A 21,215-nucleotide genomic window follows, 5' to 3' on the forward strand; every position below is an offset into this window, starting at 1 on the left:
TGGGCACGCAAGCACACGCTCCCGGCGTGAGTTTTAAGCCACCGGGTCCGGGACGCGAACCGCGGTCGACTACGTGGGAGTCCAGTGACATAGCCATTACGCTAACTGCTGGTTCCCTAGAAACACATTCTTAATGGTTCAACTGGCATAGAGCAATTATCAAGTAAATGATTGCAGCTATTAAGGTAGTTTTACCTGAATTTTAATATTTACGTTACACCATAAATAGAAAGAAATAGTTATTAATGAATTGCCCTTACAAAAGTAAATGTAGCGAAATGTGTTCAGTTTTCTGATCCTTGATCATGAGTGAGTTAACTTTTCTTTATAAATAAGCTCAGTATTAATTGAGCAATTAAGCTCAGTATTAATTAGCATAACCACTGAAAATGCACCACCTCCCTCAAGTGTCTTTAGGTAATAAAATAAACGAAGTCAGCATTACACAGGTTGGTTAGGTGGACTTTCTTTTTGAGTATCTACACTAGAAAGGAAGCTACTGAATGGCAGAACCTGGGTCTTTAATGTACCTTCTGCAACAATGACTCATCTTCCTACTTTAATGTTATAACGTTCTGTCTAGGATGCAATTTATCCAGGAACTCTAAAAAGGAACATGTTATATACCTTACAAAAATTCTCCCTAATTTCTGACTAGTTCTGCTGTAATTTTTCAAAGTATACCAGCCTGTTGATCTACATCTCTTGATTATCTTACCTATCAAATTCATGTATACTGTGTCTTAAAAATAAAAAGATATATTCACTTGTTTTATCTGTCAGGTTTGAATTAGGAGACCGGAAAAAGAAATGAATTATTTTAACAGAAAATTTATTATGAAGAATTGATAACAGGAATTGAAATAAAAGGATAAAAGAGAACACTGAGCATCACATCACATGGCATCTTCATAGAGCAGATCTTCTACGGCATTAGCAAAGAAACTGTTAATCATAGCCAGAGAGTACATGGACTTTTGAGAGACAGAGAGAGAGAGAGAGGAAGAGACAGAGAGAAAGAGAAAAAGCACCCATTAAGGGGCCATGGTCATGCCACAATCCATTTTTTAAATTTTTCTATACGGCATGTGTGCACTCCAGAGAGAAAGAGAGAAAGCACTCCCCCCTCAGGGGAATAGCCATGTTGCAATCCTTTCTCCTCCATTCTCCACTTGGGATGTTGGGCACACATGCTCATGTTTCTCAAGCCACTGGGTCTGGGATTCATCCGCACAGTCAGCCAAGTGGGATCCAGCTGCCGTAACCACCATGCCATTTCCCCATCAGGATTTGTGGCATGTGTGCACTTGTGCCCAGCATGTTTTCCAAGCCTCTGAGTCTGAGATTTGAACAGTGATCAGCCATGTGGGATCCAGATCCCTCTGCATAGTGTCCAATCACTGCACGGTGGCACCAGCCCAAGATCTGAATTATCAGGAGTTACAAATTTAGAGGGTGGGTCTTGTGTGGCTGGCATGCAGACCTTAGAGACCACCAGCAACGTCTGAGAGCAAATATTTCTAAGAGAAAAGCATGTTGGGAAAACTACAAACTGGCTTAGTTGTAGCTGTGGGTAGGAACCTCGCTTGCTGGAGTAAAGTGTGGTTGGAACGACACAGGAACAGGAAGCAAAAACAGGAAGTCAGCAAGAAGCCCACAGGAAGCAGACATGAAGGAACACGTCTCTTCTTCCCACCTTGCAATCTCCCCCTCCTTACTGGCAGATCCTGTGTCCAGCAAAGCAGAAATGTGATTATACAATCCCAGCCCAGTATCACAAGGGCCAGCTTGCAGCTTGGAGAAGCAGTAACTGGCATGTTTCTTTGAGACATGCCTTTAAAAAATTATTTCAGATTTAATTTTGAATTGTAATACACCACATGTTACAAAAATAAAAAGAATTTCCCTCTCACCTTTTTGCTCACTTGCACCATGTTCCCACCCTTTCACTTACCCCACCCTAGACAATCCCTGTTAGGATTTCTTACGTATCCTTCCAGAGTTTCTGAATATATACACAGGCAAATACAAATAGCTGTTCTTATTTCTGTCATACTGCTTATCATACTGCTGTCTTACATTTTGCTCTTTTTATTGACTGTCTCTCTGAGCTTGCCGTATCAGTCTATAGAGGGTCTCTTCATGTTTTAAATTTCATTATGTTAATGAATTTTCTTACTGTTTTCAATAGTTTTTCATTTTATTGTCTTTGGGGTTTGCAGGATAAAATGACATCATCTACAAATTTCTTACCTCTAAATCCCTTCTCTCTGATAATTGTTTTAGTTTGTACATCTAGCACATGTTAAAAATTAATGGTGTTAGTATACATCATCCTCTCTTTCCGGCCTTTTTGAGATTGCCTCTAATTTTTCTCATTAAGCTCATGATGTTGGTTTTGTTTGGTATAAGATCAATGTATTTTATTTTGTTGAAGAAGCATCCATATTTTATACTTTTAAAAATAAGGAATGCAACAAAATTTTGTCACTGGCTTTTCAGCATCCATAGAACATTACTGTATAACTTTTCTTTTCATATTTAATGTGTGTGTGTGTATATATCTATTTTTTTTTTTTTTTTGGAGAGAGAGATTTTTGCTATAGGGTGCGTGTCCTTGCCAGAGAGAGAGAGAGAAAGTGAGAAATCACCCCCTGGGGAGGATGGCCATGCCACAATCCCTTCTCCATTCTCCTCTCAGGATTTTGGGCATGCACAAACATGCGCCCTGCATGAGTTTCAAGCTGTGGGGTCTGGGACTTGAACCACGGTCGGCCATGTGGGAGCCCAGCAACATAACCATTACACCATATACTGGTCCCAAATGTATATTCTTTCTTAAACTTCCTGTTTTGGTAAATAGATTTCCCAGTATTTCTTTCTTTCTTTTTTTTTTTTTTTTTTTGAAAGATTTTTGCTATAGGGCATGTGCGCTCACCAGAAAGACAGAGAGAGACAGAGAGACAGAAAGTGAGAAATCACCCCCCAGGGGGGCCCAGTATTTCTAACATTGAGCCATCTTTGCGTTCCTAAAGCAAATTCAACTGGAATTCACCAGCACATACATGTGTGTGTGTGCATATGCATGCACATATGTGTACACAATGATATTTATTAAAATGTTGTAGATATTTTTATTGTTAATCAAGATTCTTTTTCTATTTTACTTGTTTAACAAAAAGAATTCACAAGTATTAATGGTTTTCCTCTGCTCTGAAACAGTTAAACGATATTGGAATAATCCTTCTTTAAAACTTGGTAGAGTTTCCTTATAAGACTGTCTGGGCTTGGTGCTTTTTGGTTTGGTCTTTGATAGTTTTCTTTATTTCTTCCATGGAAATGGTTCCTTTATATTCTCTGTCTGATTTTGGTACACTTTTGGTAAATTGTATTTTCCTAGAAAATTACTCATTTTATTCAAGCTTTCAAAAAAATGTTATATGCAATTGAAAAATTATGTTGATCATAAAATACTTTATGATCATTTAAATTTTTTGGGTTTTTTTGTTATTTACCTTTTGCAATACTTCACTTAGTGTTGTAGCCTTTTTTTCTTTCTTTAAGTAGACTAATAATTAATTTCTTGCTTTTTTAAAAGAGCTAGTTTTAAAATTTTTAATTATTAACATTATTTATTTTTTTCTTTCACAGTACATTATACTTCTATGTTCAGTGGTTTATTTGGCTTAATTTTTTGCTATTTTTATGTTTTGGGGTGTGAACATATATTCATTGCTATGAAAATGTAAGGCTATGGATTTTTCTCTTAGCATTACTGTAGCTAAATTTTATCGTGTTTGTTCTATACTATTATTGATATCATGTATTAATATATTACATCATTTTAACGTATAATATTTTAGTTATTGTTTTCTAAAAATTTTGCAATTTAGTTTGAATTTTCTCTCTGGACCAAAAGTTAAGGAGAGTTTATTTTTCAGATGCAAGAGAATTTTTGTTTTCAAAAATTAAAACATTAGTTCCTAGTTTTCTTTTTATCTCCTATTTCCAAGTCCTCCTACATTTAGGGGCATTCTATTACATTATTGCCTTTTTTTTTTTCTTTTAAAATTATTTTTGAAGAGGTTTTTGCTATAGGGCACGTGTGCTCGCCAGACAGAGAGACAGAGAGACAGAAAGCGAGAAATCACCCCCCAGGGGGGATGGCCACGCCGCAGTCCCTTCTCCTCCATTCTCCTCTCGGGATCTTGGGCATACACGCACACGCGTCCGGTGTGAGTTTTAAGTCACCAGGTCCGGGACACGAACTGCGGTCGACTACATGGGAGTCCAGCGACATAGCCATTGTGCTAACTGCTCGTCTCACGTTATTGCCTTTTTAACTATTTGTTTTCTTTCATTACTATTCCTCAGGGCTCCAGTTATGTGTATGTTGACTCTGCTAGTCACTGTCTTTTATTTTTTTATTTTTTTGGTCTTTTTTAACTTCTGAGATTTCTTAAGTATCCATTTTACATTGTTTTTCTCCTATCTATCCTCTACTTTGCTGTTTTTATCTAATGTCTTGCTTATTTGTGTCTTGTCCAATTATTTACTTATTTCTGAAAAAAAATTATTTTTAATCTATTTTTTCCACAATATCTTTATGCATTCTTATCTTTTTGCTCTGCATTATTACTTTATAAAGGCAATACATCATAATTAAAAATAAAAACTTTAATGATTTATTTCTTTCATGAGAGACAACGAGAGAGGCAAGCCCGAGGCAGGGACTCCCAAACAAGATCCTCATGCCATGATCTGTTCCCAGTCTCAGCTAGCCTGGGTCAGGGCACACGCAAATATACCCAGTGTGCTCATGGACGGTGTCAGCCCAGTACCTTTCCCCTGTCAAAAATTGGGGGCCATGATTTTGATTTGTATGTACAGTTCATGAGTGTCCTTTATTGATAAGCTTTGCTGTTGTCAGCTCTCCCCACCCCCCCAATATCCCTTTTATGTATTATTTCCATTGATACAGCCAGTAATTACAGGAAATCTTTGAAGGTCCTAAAGCTCTGTCCTTTTTCCCATCATAAAGACAGACCATACCCTACAGATGGCTACTCGGATGGTTTGTTTTGTAGATGTAGTTCTCTCCTTATCTCTGGCCTCGCCTTTGCTCATCCCAACTCTGATTTCTATTGTTATAAATATGAATGGTAGCTTTTGTATTTTTTGTGGGCTCCTTTACTTCAGGAGGTGTATTTTTGTCTTAACTTTTTGATGCCACTCTTGGGACATCTTGTCACTTTTTTTTTTTTTTTTTATTTTTTGCTGTAAGGCTCATGCACTCACCAGAGAGAAGTAGTGAGAAGTCACCCCCCTAAAAAAGGGCCATGTCTCAATTCTTTCTCCTCTACTCTCCTCCTGGGATTTTGGACATACATGCACACGTGCCTGGTGTGTTTCAAGCCACCAGGTCTGGGACTTGAACTGTGGTTGCCCATGTGGGAGTCCAGTACCTTAACTACTGTGCCTCCTGCTGACCCCCATCTTGCACTCTTAACACTCTTCTCTACTTTCCCTTGCTTGGCTCTGCCTACCAATACATGCAGCCCTTATATGTGTTTTGTTAACTTTGAATTTTGATGAGACTTCAAAAGTTCATGTAAAATGGAATTAAAGTACAAGTTTATTTTAGTGCAAAAAAATTAAATCCATGCATAATTTTTTCATAATAAACATTTTCCATGAAATTTTTGAAGACACTGAGTTTATTCTCACTGTAATTTTGTTGATTTCCACAGGAGATATATAATGATGTTAAGTTAATTAGCGACACACCTATTGGAATTATGTATGTGTTTTTAATGAGTAGTATTTTTGTATCAGCTTTTCAATAGTTTACAGAGGCCATACATTTTTTAGGTGCAGTTCAAATGTGGAAGTAAAATAATGTTCACACTGGGGACCAGGAGTTGGCATAATGGCCATGTTGCTGGACTCCCATCAAGTTGACTGCGGTTCGAGTCCCGGACCTGGTGGCTTAAACTCACGCCAGGTGCATGTGTATGCGTACCCAAGATCCCAAGAGGAGAATGGAGGAGAAGGGACTGAGGTGTGGCCATTCCCCCGGGAGGTGATTTCTTGCTTTCTGTCTCTGTCTTTCTGGTGAACGCACGTGCCCTATAGCAAACACCTCTTCAAAAAAAAAGAAAGTTCACATTTCCCCAAAAAGTCATTGTAGAAAATGAGAGAGATGTTGCTTTTTTTCTTTCTTACCTTCAATTTCTTTAAAAATAAAAAAGTTTAATTTTTAGTTTTATTTTTATTATTTATTTTTATTTTTATTTTTGGCTGACACTAGGGGTGGTTGGTGGCATGAAGACCCTACTGTGGGTGTCTAACTCTGTCCTGTCTCTCGTGGAAAAAATAAATAAGTAAATGGCATGCAGCTCTTTTTCTTTCTTTCTTCTTTCGAGCTTCCTGTTTTTACACATAGGTTGTTTTTCTTGTTTTCTTGCTGGTTCTAGGGCAGATTGGTTCAGTCTGAGTAAGATTACATGGACCCTGTTTCCAATGTTCTCTTCAGTGTCTTGTTACTTCTCCATTTTTATTTTAAAGAGAGATTTTTGTTATAGGGTGTGTGTACTTACTGGAGAGACAGAGAGAGGAAGAGAGATATAAAGTGAGAAATCAGTGCCCTTCCGACCCCCTGCCAGGGATAACCACACCATAGTTTCTTTTCCTCTCAGTGTTTTGGGCATGCACACACACCTAGCGTGAGTTTTAAGCTGCCTAGTCCAGGACTTGAACTGTGGTTGACAAAGTGGAAGACCAGTGATGTAACCAATGCACCATCTGCTTGTCCTGTCTCTTGTTACTTCTGACAGTACAAAATACGCTAATGAGCACTGAGGTAGGAATTACGTTATCTATTTGTTAAACTGCCCGGAGTGTAGGAGAAACTTTTCCATCGTCTTTTAGTTGGTGAAAGAATACATAGATTCTCTTTTGTTCAAAGACTGATTTTCTTGGTGGTGTATAAATCTAGACAACAGAAGATAATTATGTGTTACCTGAATAATTAGTTACCATTTTAATTGATAAAATAAGAAATAATAAGAAGTGATCTAAGCTTAGCTTTTCATTAAATTTTAGTTTTTAAATTTTGGTTATTGTTAGTAACCACATCTAAAGTGGCTTGAATTAAGGTTAAAGGTGAAGCTAGGGAACCAGCAGTTAGCATAATGGCTATGTCGCTGGACTCCCACATAGTCGACCGCGGTTCGTGTCCCGGACCCGGTGGCTTAAAACTCACGCCGGGCGCGTGTGCGTGCGTGCCCAAGATCCCGAGAGGAGAATGGAGGAGAAGGGATTGCGGCGTGACCATCCCCCCTGGGGGGTGATTTCTTGCTTTCTGTCTCTATGTCTCTCTCTGTCTGTCTGGCAAGCGCACGTGCCCTACAGTGAAAATCTCTCTAAAAAAAATAAAAAATAAATAAAAAAAAAGATTAAAGGTGAAGCTTTAAATTAATGTTGCTTTTAAAATATAGTTCTTAGGGGTCAGGCTGTGGCACAGCAGTAAAGCAGCTGCACCCGTATGGGAAAGATCCTGGGTTTGTGTCCAGGGTAGCCCTGTTCATGGCCAGGTGTGCACACAGGTGCCCTTGATACTAGATGAGACTGGAGGAGGATCACAGTGTGAAGACCTTGTTGGGGATGTCTCTCTGTCCCCCTGTCTGTCTCTCTCTTTTAGGAAGTAAATAAATAAATAAACTTAAAAACAACAACAAAAACTTCTTGGCAGTGAGCAGAAAGAGATGACATGAGATCAGTGGTCCCATAGTGTAACTGTACATATAGTAGCAAGCTGCTGCAGGTCACAGACTTAAAATCGGAGTATCTGGTTATATAAGTCATCCAAGATGGCTTGGTATACTGTTATTTTCAAATAGAGTTAGAAAAAGGACATGCCAAGGCAATAGGCAGGCAGACAAAAACATAACAATTTACTTTCCAGTAATTATTATCACCTCTAGCTAGGCTGGAGCTTGATTGATCCAGTGAAGAAGACTGTCTTTTTGTATAGATGTCTTTCAAGCCTAAAAACATCATGACTGCAGTAAATATTCCTTAAAGTCATTTTCTAGACTTTATTAGAGGAAACAGCAATAGCGATTTTGGGTTTTGTGCATTGTATTCAATTGACACAAATCCCAGCCAATACCATCCATCCGTTCATGTGTCCTTTTTTCACCCTCCCTCTTTCTCTCCCCCGCTCTTTCTCTCTTTAAAATGCAGTTAATTAGAAGCTTTTCATTTGAGAACTGATTACATCAGGGAATTTAGCTCACATCTTTTTCATAGCTGTTAAAATAAAAAATAAAAACAAAACTGTGTATCCCATTGTTCATAGGATGCATATTTAATTGAGGGATTTCTAAATACTTCCAGGGGCTTATTGATTCTTAAGCCATCACTGTGGAAGGGAAATATTTTCAGAGGTTTGAAGATAGGACAAATGAAAACGGGCAAATGACAAGCTTGGTGGGAACATGGTATTTCAAAACAGTTGATGACACACATGTGGCCTGTAGGCAGTTGATTTTCCTTCTGGGTAGATTTATGAGACTGGATCTATTCAGGAACACCCACAGGAGGAAGAAGGTGTGTGTGTGTGTGTGTGAGAGAGAGAGAGAGAGAGAGAGAGAGAGAGAGTACAGTAATGGAGATTTGGAGAAAGTGAAAAATTAGGTAGGAAAGATACGGCAAAAATACTTGAAAGGGGGAATTTTGGGACATTAAAGGAGACCTGGAAAACTGGTGTAGGTGAAATGGTATTCCCAGATGACTTTTCATGGCAGCTTCATGGTTACCTTGTGCTGAGAGTCCGTTTCTACAGATCTGGACAAATACTTCAGGAAGAGTCATAGCTGAAACTTCCCAGGACTGGACCAGTGACTGACTGTTCAGACTGACCCAAACTGGCCAGTACTATGTAAAAGTAAAACTAGCTAAAGAGACAGTTAAACCTGAAAATCTCTGTGGCCTAATAGAAGTTTGCTTAGGCTATATGATAAAAGTTATAAGTACAGGGCCAGCAGATGGTGTATCGGTTATGTTGCTTGACTCCCACATGGCTGACCACGATTTGAGTCTCGGACCCAGTGGCTTAAAACTCACACCGGGCCCATGTGCATGCATGCCCAAGATCCTGGGAGGAGAATGGAGGAGAAAGGATTGCAATGTGGTCATTCCCCCTGGGGGGTGATTTCTTACTTTCTTTCTGTCTCTCTGGTGAGCACACACACACACCCTATAGCAAAAATCTCTCTAAAAATAAAGTCAAAATTCTAATGTGAGTATTCCTAGTAGGGCAGCTCTCCGACGAGCTAGCTTCCCTAGCAGTTCAGGACACTGGGATCTTGCCTGTTGGTGTCCACTTCTTCCTTCTAGATTCCCCAGAAGGAAAGGAAGAGGATTTGCTGAACAGCGGGCCAACCTTCAGCACATGGCCTCTGCAGGCAATAAACCAGAGAGTTTGTCATTCTCTCTTTGGTGTTGGTAACTATAGATTTGTTGGCTAAGGTATCTGATGGGATCTTTGTCTAAGGATCTTTTTATTTAAGAATTATTTATTTAATTTTATTTATTATTAATATTGTTATCTTAATTTGCTCAAGGCATATGTACTCACTAGAGAGGAAAGAGAGAGAGAGAGAGAGAGGACAAGAAAGCAAGCCACCAGGTCTTGGACTTGAATGGCGGTCACCCATGTGAGAATCTAGTGCCTTCCCCACACCACCTACTGGCCCTTTGACTCAAGATCTTTATACATTTTGTATGTTTTTTAGAAGGAAGAACCATACTAATAGTCTTTTTTCAAGGAGTTGTCATGTTAGTATCATGACAATATTCTGATGAATCTTAACGCTGACTTAAGCAGAGGCTTTTACAGTGCAGAATGCAAATACCTTTCATACACCTGCAAAATCCCCAGAGCTTGAATGTGGCATCCTGGGCATCACAGTGATGACTGCAGAGCCTCTTACTATCAGGTGCTTTAGCGTTAAAAATCATTTCCCTTCTCTGTCCACTGAAAGGTAAGGCAAGGGTAAAGGGGTGTATTCGGCTGAGGATTGAAATGAGATGGAGAATAGATGAGAGACACAGAGGGACCAGGAGGTTGTTCCAGATGACAGAAGCTGCAGAGCACAAGATTTTAGTACTGAGAAAGGTAAAATTGTGTGGAAAGGCATTGCGGTGGTCAGACTCAAAGAAACTGATGGACGCTTAGGGTGGAAATAAGAGATGATGTAGGTTTGGGGACGTCTTACTCTGTAATTATTGTAAAATGAACATACAGAAATTCCCTTCATGTTTGCCATTCTCCAATTGTTTGTGTGTTGGTCCTACACATATCCCCAACAGTCACACATGTTGTTCCCACACATGCTAGAGTGATTGCTTTCTATTTATCAAAGGCCAAAATAGGATGAAGAATACTCATTTTATAGTATGACTTTTTGGATGATTTTGAAAACAAAAATCTGAGTTCTATGGAAAAAATTTTACTAGGAAATCATGAAAATGACAGAATTTGGAAATAGAGAAGAATGAGATAGTATTTACTTACTAAAAAATGAATCTTTCTTTTTTAAGAGAGAAATTTTTGCTATAGGGTACATGTGCTTGCCAGAGAGACGGAAAGAGATAGAGAGATGGAAAGTGAGAAATTACCCCCGAGGGAGATGGCCATGCCACAAATCCCTTTTCATCCATTCTCCTCTCAGAATTTTGGGCATGCACCCAGTGTGAGTTTTAAGCTGCCAGGTTCAGAACTCAAAGCCATGGCTGACTATGTGGGAGTCCAGCAAGGTAACCATTACACCATCTGCTGGACCCCAAAATGGAATATCTCTTAAGTAGTGGAGATGCATTGATGAATAATTTATTACATTCTCATAAACATTAGAGTTAGTGATAAGGTCAGATACCAGTGAAATAAGTGAATAGGGATTAATTAATTTCTTTTCTCTAATTAGTTTGAGAAGTCAAGAGTGATATATAAAGGTGTAACTGTATGGACCAGCAGATGGTATGGTGGTTTAGACACTGGATTCCCAGAGGGTTGACTACAGTTTGAGTCCTGAACCTGGGGACTTGACAGTCATGCTACATGTGCCTGTGTGTGCATACCCAAGATCCCAAGGCAAGAATAGAGGAGAAGAGACTGTGGCATGACCATCCTGCCTGGGGTAGGAGTGATTTCTCACTTTCCCTCTCCCTGTCTCTCTCTGGTGAATGCTTGCACCCTATGGCAAAAACCTAAGAAATGAATAAATGAATGAATATGTAACTCTAAGATGTAAGCTATGCTGAGTGAGGAATGTCTAGGAAACAACTTTTCTAAGAACATGACACTTAAGCGGAGACCTGAAGAATGATCAGGAATTGCCAAAGGTGAAAGGGGAATGGAATGACACACAGGTGCAAAGGCTACTCCTGCACCATTGGTGGGTGGTCCTGGGAGAGAGCCCTCCAACTTTTACAAAATTAGACACCCAGGAGCCAAGAGGCCCATAGCTCAAATGGAAAGAAACAGAGAAAATGGGAAGAATTGGGGGAAATCATAATGATAAATTAGAAATTGGGAAGGAGGGTTTGGTAGCAGTATAGAAAACTTTGTCAGGGGACCAGCATGTGGTGTAGTGGCTAAGGTGCTGGATTCCCACCTGGCCGATTGTGGTTCGAGCCCTAGACTGGTGGCTTGAAACTCATGCCAGGCGTGTGTGCATGCATTCCCAAAATCCTGAAAAAAAAGTGGAGGAGAAGGGATTGCTGTGTGGCCATCACCCCCAGGGATGAATTTTAGCTTTCCATCTCTTTATCTGTCTTTGTTTCTCTCTAGCAAACACATGCATCCTATGGAAAAGAAAAAGAAAGGGAAGGCAGGCAGGCAGGCAGGTAGGCAGGCAGGCAGGCAGGCTTTGTCAGAGCAGAGTCCTACTTAATTTAGGTATTCATCTAGGCAGAGCTCTTTCTGTTGTCTCTTTCTGCCAATCCCTGCCCCAATGCGTCTACTGAACATACTCTAATTTTTCAAAATGTTGTCTTTATTTTTACATTGAATTTAGACAAGTGCACACTCTTAAAATACTTGGAAAGAGCCTCATTCAGTCGACTCTGCTGTTAAGTTAGGTTGTTAGTTTGCTGGGAGCATTAGATGAAATGATATTTATGAGAGAGTCCCAATACATTATCAAATATTCTTTTAATGAGATTAAAATGTACTGATTCATTTGAGATCTCTATTAAAAACAACTTGTGGGGACCAGCAGTTAGCGAAATGGCTATGTTGCTGGACTCCCATGTAGTCGACTGCGGTTTGAGTCTCAGACCCGGTGGCTTAAACTCACACCAGGCACGTGTGCGTGCGTGCCCCAGATCCCAAGAGGAGAATTGAGGGGAAGGGATTGCAGCGTGACCATCCCCACAGAGGGTGATTTCTCGCTTTCTGTCTCTCTGTCTCTCTCTTTCTGGTGAGTGCACGCGCCCAATAGCAGAAACCTCTCCCCCCAAAAAACAAAACAAAACAAAAAACAAGTCGTGTCCTTTCCCTTCCTCATACTGGTCTTCCTGAAGCAACTGGATTAAGTAATCCAAAGTGTACAATTGTGTTTCCATCATGCTGGTTTTCTCTGGAGTTCTGGGGCATGATTGCCTCATAGTGGAAGTGATGTTGGGGACATGGAAAAAGCTGGTGTTCCTCCTTCTCTAATCTCTTTGAGGTGTAAATAACTAGGAAGGCGTGTGGTCAGGTCTTCTCAGTGTTGGGGAAAATGTCTCCTTTTTTTATGGAAGCCCATGTGTTCTTCTCATGCTTCATTTTGTTTAATTCTGAAATGGTTGGCAAATAACACTGGTTTTTAAGCTACATCTGGAAGATGTGTTGTCTTATTTCATGGGAAGGAACAAAATGACAGTGGGTGGAGTAGCCTGGTTGTAATTACAGTGTACATTTATTTGGAAAGACCAGAATATTAGTATGCAGTGGCCAGATTAATTAAACTCAGCTGGAATAATTCAGTATCCTTGGTTCCAATAAAAGCTAAGTATAAAAGTTTTGCTCTCAAGCTTATGAGAGACACATTTTGAATGTTTCTTTCTCTGATATAAATTCTAAAAGAACTTAAAAACTGTCCTTTAAGAATTTTATCCCTCTTCCTCCCTATAAAACCTTAGCTAATTATAGAGAAAATAAATTCTAGCGTTTTTCTTTGGGAAGATGAAAGATTTTGTTCTATTTTTATCTTACTTTATTTTGGGGGGGGGGAAGCTTATTTGTTTTGTTTTTTACTAATATATTTTGGGAAGCATAATTTCCATGAAGTTGTTTGTAATGTCGAGTTTCTACACCTCAAGTAGTGTGAGGTATCCATGGAAACCATCTAGCCTATATTCAGTGCAGTGGACTGCCTTCCCACACAGGTCAAGACACAAACCGTCCCAGATACTAGCTGAATTTATTGTGCCTTAAATATTAGGCAGTTTTAACAAGAAAGTGGTTCCTAATTGACACATACGGTTTCATATTTAATTAGCAATTTATGCCTCTCTACATTTTACCAACAGATGTAGTATTCAAAACATGTGCCGTTATAATACATCTGTTGCACAGATGCAGAAACTCTGCGGCAAAGAGTAGCTCAACTGCTTAGCAAAAATTTGGACAGAACTGACAGGATTTTCTTTAAGAGAGGTACTTTAAAATCATTTAAGGAATGATTTTTTTCTTAACCAATATAATGGATTTGTTTTATATTTTTTACAACATCCTTATTGAGATATTTACATGCCATAAAATTCACCGTTTAAGTGTATAATTCAGTGGTTTTTAGTACATTTGCAGATTTGAGAACACCACAGTCTATTTTAGAACATTTTCATCATCTCCCCCAAATCCCTGTGCCCCTTAGCAGTCACTCCTCATTCTCCCGACCCCTAGCCCCTGCCAACAATCTATTTTCTGTCTTTGTGAATTTGCTTCTTCTGGACACTTAATATAAATAGAATCATGGACTGTGTGGCCTGTTGTGCCTGCCTTCTTTCACCTGGCATATTTTCAAGGCTCATTTGGGTTGTACATGTATCAGTACTTCATTCCCTTTTTACCGCCAAATAATATTCCACCGTGTACGCATACCGTGTTTTAATCTGTCCATTCATCATTTGCTGGACATTGTAGTTGTTTTTCTTTTTAACTGTTATAAATAAATGCTTCTATAAACAATCTCTTATAGCTTTGTATGTAGGCATACATTTCCATTTCTCTTCAGTATGTACTTACGAATGGGATTGCTGGGAACCAGCAGTTAGCGTAATGGCTATGTCGCTGGACTCCCACGTAGTCGACCGCGGTTCGCGTCTCGGACCCGGTGGCTTAAAACTCACGCCGGGCGTGTGTGCATGTGTGCCCAAGATCCCGAGAGGAGAATGGAGGAGAAGGGATTGCGGCGTGACCATCCCCCCTGGGGGGTGATTTCTCACTTTCTGTCGCTCTGTCTCTCTCTGTCTGTCTGGCAAGCACACGTGCCCTATAACAAAAACCTCTCCCCCCCCCAAAAAAAAAGAAGAAGAATGGGATTGCTGGATCATATGGTAATTCCATATATTTTTTTTAAAGATGTTTTTGCCTTAGGGCATGTGTACTCACCAGAGAGAGAGAGAGAAAGACAGAGAAAGTGAGAGAGAAAGCGAGAAATCACCCCCCAGGGGGGATGGTCACGCCGCAATCCCTTCTCCTCCATTCTCCTCCCTGGACCTTGGGCATGCACGCACATGCACTGGTGTGATTTTTCAAGCCACTGGGTCTGAAACTCCTATCATGATCAGCCGTGTGGGAGACCAGCAAAGTAAACCCTACACCATCTGCTGGCCCCTGGTAATTCTATGTTTAATTTTTCAGAACTGCCAGTTTTCCAAAGTGGCTGCCCCGTTTTGTATTTTGTTCATCGAAGTGTGAGGGTGCCAGTTTCTCTATAGCTTCATCAACACATTTATTTATTTGTTTTGTTTTGTTTTTGTTTTGCCATAGGGTGTGTGCACTCACTGGAGAGACAGAGGGGTATGGCTGTGCTGCAATCCCTTCTCCTCCGTTCTCCTCTTGGGATCTTGGGCACACATGAACATGCATCCAGCATGAATTTTAAGCCACCAGGTCTAGGACTTGAACCGCAGTCAACTATGTAGGAGTCCAGTGACGTAACCGCTACACCATCTGCTAGTCCCCATCAACATTTTGATTGTTTTAATTTGAATCACTTTAGAAGACATGAAGTGGTAATGAGGGGTGATTTTTTAAAAGGAAAGCTATTTGATTTTATCCATGCTCCATAAATTAGTTCAATGCATATCACTTACCTATTTACCTTTCTACTACTCTTCATTTGTTGGATAAATATACTTCCTATCTCTATCAGTATTGTCATTTTCCTACCCATTGCAGTATAGGTCTAACTCAGGACAAATGACATTAAAACTTAAGATAATCTTGTAATATATGTAGCATGACAAACAGGAAAACGAAAAACAAACTGATTGATTGCAAAGATTCAATCCTCAAATTTCGGCTACAATTTTTATCTTACTTAAAAATGGATGTAACGGTAATACCACATATTATAAAGCTTAGTTTGCATCTGTGTCAGATTAAAAGGCATACTTAATTTTTCATTTAATACAGTATATCTTATCAATTCTAATACTCCATTAATTTTAAGGAATGCCATAATTTTACCTATCATGAAAAAGAAAAAGAATACTGCCAATTAAACTACAAGATACCGGGGACCAGCAGGTGGCGTAGTGGTTAAGGTGCTGGACATTCCCACATCGCCGACCAGAGTTCAAGTCCTGTATCTGGTGGCTTGCTTTCTCATTTCTTCTCTCACTCTCACCCTCTCTCTCTCTCTGGTCCAATTAAAAAAAAAATAAATGAATGAATAAATAAAATTAAATAAATAATTATGAAAAAAGTTTTATAGAAAAAATTAAGAAAAAACTATAAGATACCATTGATTTTGAAGTTCCCTGTAATGTGGGGAAAACAATATATGTGTTAAAATCAATAAAATATAAGGATACTTCAAGATGTTTGTTGGAAAAATGGAAATGCAATATGAATTTATTTTGGTAGAAAATTTTGAAATCCACGCATAACTTTTTTTTGGTGAACTTTTTAAAACTCCTCATATAACACAAAGGAGTGTGATGTAAGGAGTGTTGCTTATGCACTGTTTTTTTTTTTCCCGAGGTAACCCAGTATTTATGTTTATCAATGCCCACAGGAGAAAGAAGAAATTTTAATTCCTCCAAGATTTCATAAGTAGCTTTCACAAATGTGCATTAAAATCCCAAAGTGGCCCAGCTGCGATGCCTTGAACTGCTAAGATGGTGCTGCCCCACAGGCTGAGGCCTGGATTTGATTCCTGGCCTAAATTAAGGACCGATCTTGGTGGCTCACACCTGTAGTCTGAGCTACTCAGGAAGATGAGACAGGAGGATCGTGACATAGAGAGACATTACCTTAAAAAAATTATTCAAGAGCATAAATATACACACATACACACACATATATATATATAGCATTTTTGCATAGAAAAACAGAAAAATATGTCATGACTTTTTCAACAACCCAATATGTATGTACAAGGGGACTTCAAAAAGCTTATGAGAAAATGGAATTAAAGTAGGAGTTTTTGATACAAAGCAATTTTGAAATCAAAGCATAGATTTTTCATAATATATATTTTTCATTAACTTTTTGAAGACTCCTTGTATTATGTGCATGCTCACACACACATAAACACACACACACATATGTACATAGGATAAAGAGGAACAAGATATTCATTGATCTTTTTTTTCCACTTTGAGTATATTACATCAGTATTAGCAACTGAAATAATTCCTTTTTTGTTTCTCCTCTTCAATTTACTAATTCAAAACAGCTGGTTTACCTCAAATCAAATTTATTGAAGATGTTAAGCTTTCTTTTAAATTCGAGACTGGTTTGTTTCTTTTAAAAGCTAATTTCAACAGGTGATTAATGTGCCTGTGAAAATTCATCCTTATAATTTCAGGTGGAGAACAACAGAACATCATGTGTAGGAAGCTGTCGTTGTGACGTTCAATTTTTCTTGAGTTTTTAAAAATATATTATTGGCCTTACATGAAAGAATGTGCACAGCATAATTTTTAATTATAGAGCGTATAATATGAACCCTCCCCCCCGAATGAGAATGAGAACATTACCAATAACCTATGTGTTTGGCTTGTCCTTTTATATAACAACTAGGAGTTTAATTTTTTTTTAAATGCCAGAGAATGCATGTGCATGTGTGAGAGAGAGAGAGAGAGAGAGAGAGAAGAGAACTCCCTCAAGAGGCCTGGTCACACTGCAATCTGTTTTCGTCCGGTTCTCTATCCCATGAGAATCTTGGGCATGTGTGCCTACACTGGGTGTGTTTTTCAAGTGTACAGGGCCAGGACGTGAACCCTGGTCAGCCATGTGGAATCTGTCTTCCTCTGTGTAGCACCTAACTGCTGAGCGACGAAGCTGGCCCTGGTAACTTACATTTTAACATCACACTCATGTCTTCTAGGTCTTACTTTTTTTCTCTCTCAACATTTTGTTTCTGAGATTTATCAAGTATTGTGTGTTGCTATGACACTCTAGTTCACTCATGTTTGCCATTGTATGATATTCCACTGGGGAGAAAGATCATCATTTCATTGTTCATTTTCCTGTCAGTGGTTATTTGGATTGATTTCAGGTGACTTCTGCTGGTTGGTTGCTGTTATTGCCCTCAGTGCTGATACGATCGTCTAGGATGTGGTACTCTTTGTCTCTTTGAGCCTGTTTTCCTGGGCATGAAAGTGCTAGCCGAAAACATAATGTCGATGTGTTTCCTGAAGTGGTGGTATCAATTTGTGTCCTCACATTCTCTTGATCCCCAGCCTCTCCAGTACTTGATTTTATAAGACTTCATAATTTTTATCACTCTATTGGGTTAAAGCAGTATCTTGTAGTCATAATTTGTTTCCCTGGTTACTAATGGAGGTGAGCTTTTTTTTTTTTTTTCCATGCTTATTGGCCTATGTATTTGTTATCGAAACGGCAGTGCAATTCTTTTCCTACTTTTCTATGAGATTATTTATTCTTATTGTTTTGTAAGTGTTCTTTATGAATTTATAAACATATTCCGGATGCTACTTCTCTGTTGTTTCATAAGCCTCTGGGTACTGAGTGAAGAATAGAGGGCCATCACGTGACTATGGGAGACTATACAAACCAATTGTTCCTAGTGAACAATCATTGCGTGACAATAACTTTATAGATAAATGTAGTACTTTTCTTATGTTACAAATAAATATTAGGAGGGAAAAATACCGACCTTCTCACAGAACATGGACTATTGGTTTCCCTTCTAATACTAATCCAAGAAAGCTGATCCAATTGTCTCCTGAAGAATTCTGCTTAGTTCACCTACTGTGGGTTGCTGGGACCTCTCCACATGTAGGTGTTATTTTTGTGAAACCACAGTATCCTGAGCAAATTGACTTCAAAATAATCTTCTGCAAAATGGATGTTGCTTTTCATTTGCCTTCTCTTAAAAATTGTAGGCAATTGGAATTGGACCTTTATGAGAGCAACTAAAGCCATGCTTGCCATTGTAATATACCATATATACCATCAGTGGTGCCAATCTTCCCCAGATTAAAGCTTATTTTATTTTAAACATTAAATAAAATGTTTACATGTATAATTTCTCCTTCCAAATAGCCTTGCGTCTGGATATTATTATCCATAGATGGGTAAACAGGTTCAGGACAGACTCTGAGATCACAAAGCCAATTATATAGCCCCCAGATCTAAAACAATTATGTTAGTCTCCAAGACATTATCGTTTCTACTGAAGTACGCAGTCTTTGAAAGCAGAGAACATTCATAAAGTGAACCTTTTTATGGATTAAACTGTGTAGATAATACCTCATTTGATTCTCTAGACTTCTCTTTGAGGTTTTGCTATAGGCTCCATAAATATTTCTCTCCTACCTGAAGAACTTCTGTATTTATTCCAAATTTATTAAAGTTTGGCCTCATACTTTTTGGTTAGATATTTGCATTGATTGATAAGTAATGCAGGTGCTAGTTTGCTTCCCTCCTTTTAAGGAAAATTTCTTTCCAGCATTTTTTGGGGAAAGGAGTGGTCTTTCTCACTCTGTACATTGTTGGGGAGGGTTGTCCTTTTTAAAAATATTTATTTAATTTTATTTATTATCATCATTATTTAATTTGCTATAGGGCACATGTGTGTGTGAGAGAAAGTGAGACAGCAAGCCTCCAGGTCCGGGACTCAAATCGTAGTCAACCATGTAGGAGTCCAGTGCTCTAGCCACCAGTGCTCCAACTCCAGCTACCTACTGGAATTCTCTCTTACCAACCCGTTCTCTTGGCAGTGCTCCAGTTTCACTAGGTCCTCACACTACCCAGTGAGCCACACTCCCTTGGTTGTAGATCAATAAATCACAGCTTGGAGCTCAAGGACATTCCATAGAAATAGGAAGGTAAATACAGGGCTGGGTAGTGCTGGTCTTACCTCCCTTCAGGTATTGTTCCTCACCTCTTGTTATACCACCTTCCAAAGCTGTATCTATGTATCAGTCGTTACTAAATAACCATGGGAATGTAACAGGAATCATAGCCTTTGAGGATAGAACTTTAAAACAGTAAGCTAAATAGGACTTCCCCCATTGTCCGAGAGAAAGACCCCTCTCCCATTGTACTTCCTCTGATTATTCAGAACAGTATCAGTTCTCTCGTTTATTGGATCATTGGAAAAATCATGATGTATTTTTCTATTTTTCTATGCAAAAATGTGTCATGACTTTTCATGACCTAGTAATTCCATCTCCTCCCCACTCCTTTTTCCTCTGGTGTTCTCCAAGACATGCCATGGGCCGAGTCTGTTCCTGAGCTGTACACCTCAGCATACCCTCAGTGAGCACAGTCTTTGTAAAAGCTTTGAAATGACCACTCACAATTCTGGTTTTCCCAGACTTGGGTGTGCGTGTATCTGCGTTTGGTAGCATTGATTCTGTTTTTTCAGTACTGTAGAAGGTACATGGTATGTAAAACTTGCTTATCTCTTGTTTTATCGACTCTCTTTTCACTTCAATGCTTTTATATTCAGAAGAGCAGATGAAGACTGCTTATGCAGACACCCAAACAATAACAAATAGTTCTCAACCTCTAACTTTAGGCAGACCCTGTATTTACAACGGCTGAGGGGGAAGAGTCTCCTGAGTTTGAAGTTAATTAGTATACTTCCTAGAGGTTGGACACCGAGAGGCTTTTATTATACCCCAAAGGAAATAAATACCATTTCCTTTACTCTTCACTATTTATGGGACACAGAATCATCCTTCTCACAAAGCCTTGTCAGCAACCCCATTTGTCTTGAGGCAAGTTTATTTGATAAACCAGATTGATTACTGAAGTCATTCTTACATCCACAATCATCACCAAATGTTCAAACATCATCATTTACTGTTTAAACAATTAAATTTCACAAGTGGAATCAAATGGTCTGGTGAGGATTATTTATATTGAAAAATAGTGCCATCTGTCCCAACTCCACATATTTGAAAATTCTTTTAGCATATGCTACAGAATTACTTTTCACACCCTTTTCCTCATTCCCGACATGTGGTAGAAATGTAATAAATATCTTTACAATTAATAAAAAAATAAGGAAGGAGTGAAGTTAGAAGTAGATTGCTGTAGTGATACATGAATAATTCTGAAATTTCCCAGATTGCTGTAGTGATACATGAATAATTCTGAAAATTCCAAATCTTTTTAAAAATATAAAGTCTTTTTTAGAAGGCATTCATATGTTTATCAAGATTATGATGGGACCAGCAGTTAGCGTAATGGCTATGTTGCTGGACCCCCATGTTGTTGACCGTGGTTCGAGTCCCAGACCCAGTGGCTTAAACGCACTCCGGGCACATATGTATGCTTGCCCAAGATCCCGAGAGGAGAATGGAAGAGAAGGGATTGCAGCGTGGCCATCCCCCCTAGGGGTGATTTCTCAAATTCTGTCTCTCTGTCTTTCTGGCAAGCATGTGGGCCCTATAGCAAAAAACCTCTCAGAAAAAAAAAAAAAAAAAAAAATTATGGTATTTGTGTTTATAAAAAC

General features: G+C 38.9%; 1 protein-coding gene across 1 annotated transcript in view; it reads left to right on the top strand.

Moving 5' to 3' along the window:
* ITPR2 (inositol 1,4,5-trisphosphate receptor type 2) overlaps positions 1-21,215 on the top strand; it is a gene marked incomplete in the record, with an annotated part of 493,922 nt that overhangs the window by 289,733 nt on the left and 182,974 nt on the right.

Source organism: Tupaia chinensis, unplaced genomic scaffold, assembly GCF_000334495.1.
Source record: "Tupaia chinensis unplaced genomic scaffold, TupChi_1.0 Scaffold000028_1, whole genome shotgun sequence".
Lineage (NCBI taxonomy): Eukaryota > Metazoa > Chordata > Mammalia > Scandentia > Tupaiidae > Tupaia > Tupaia belangeri.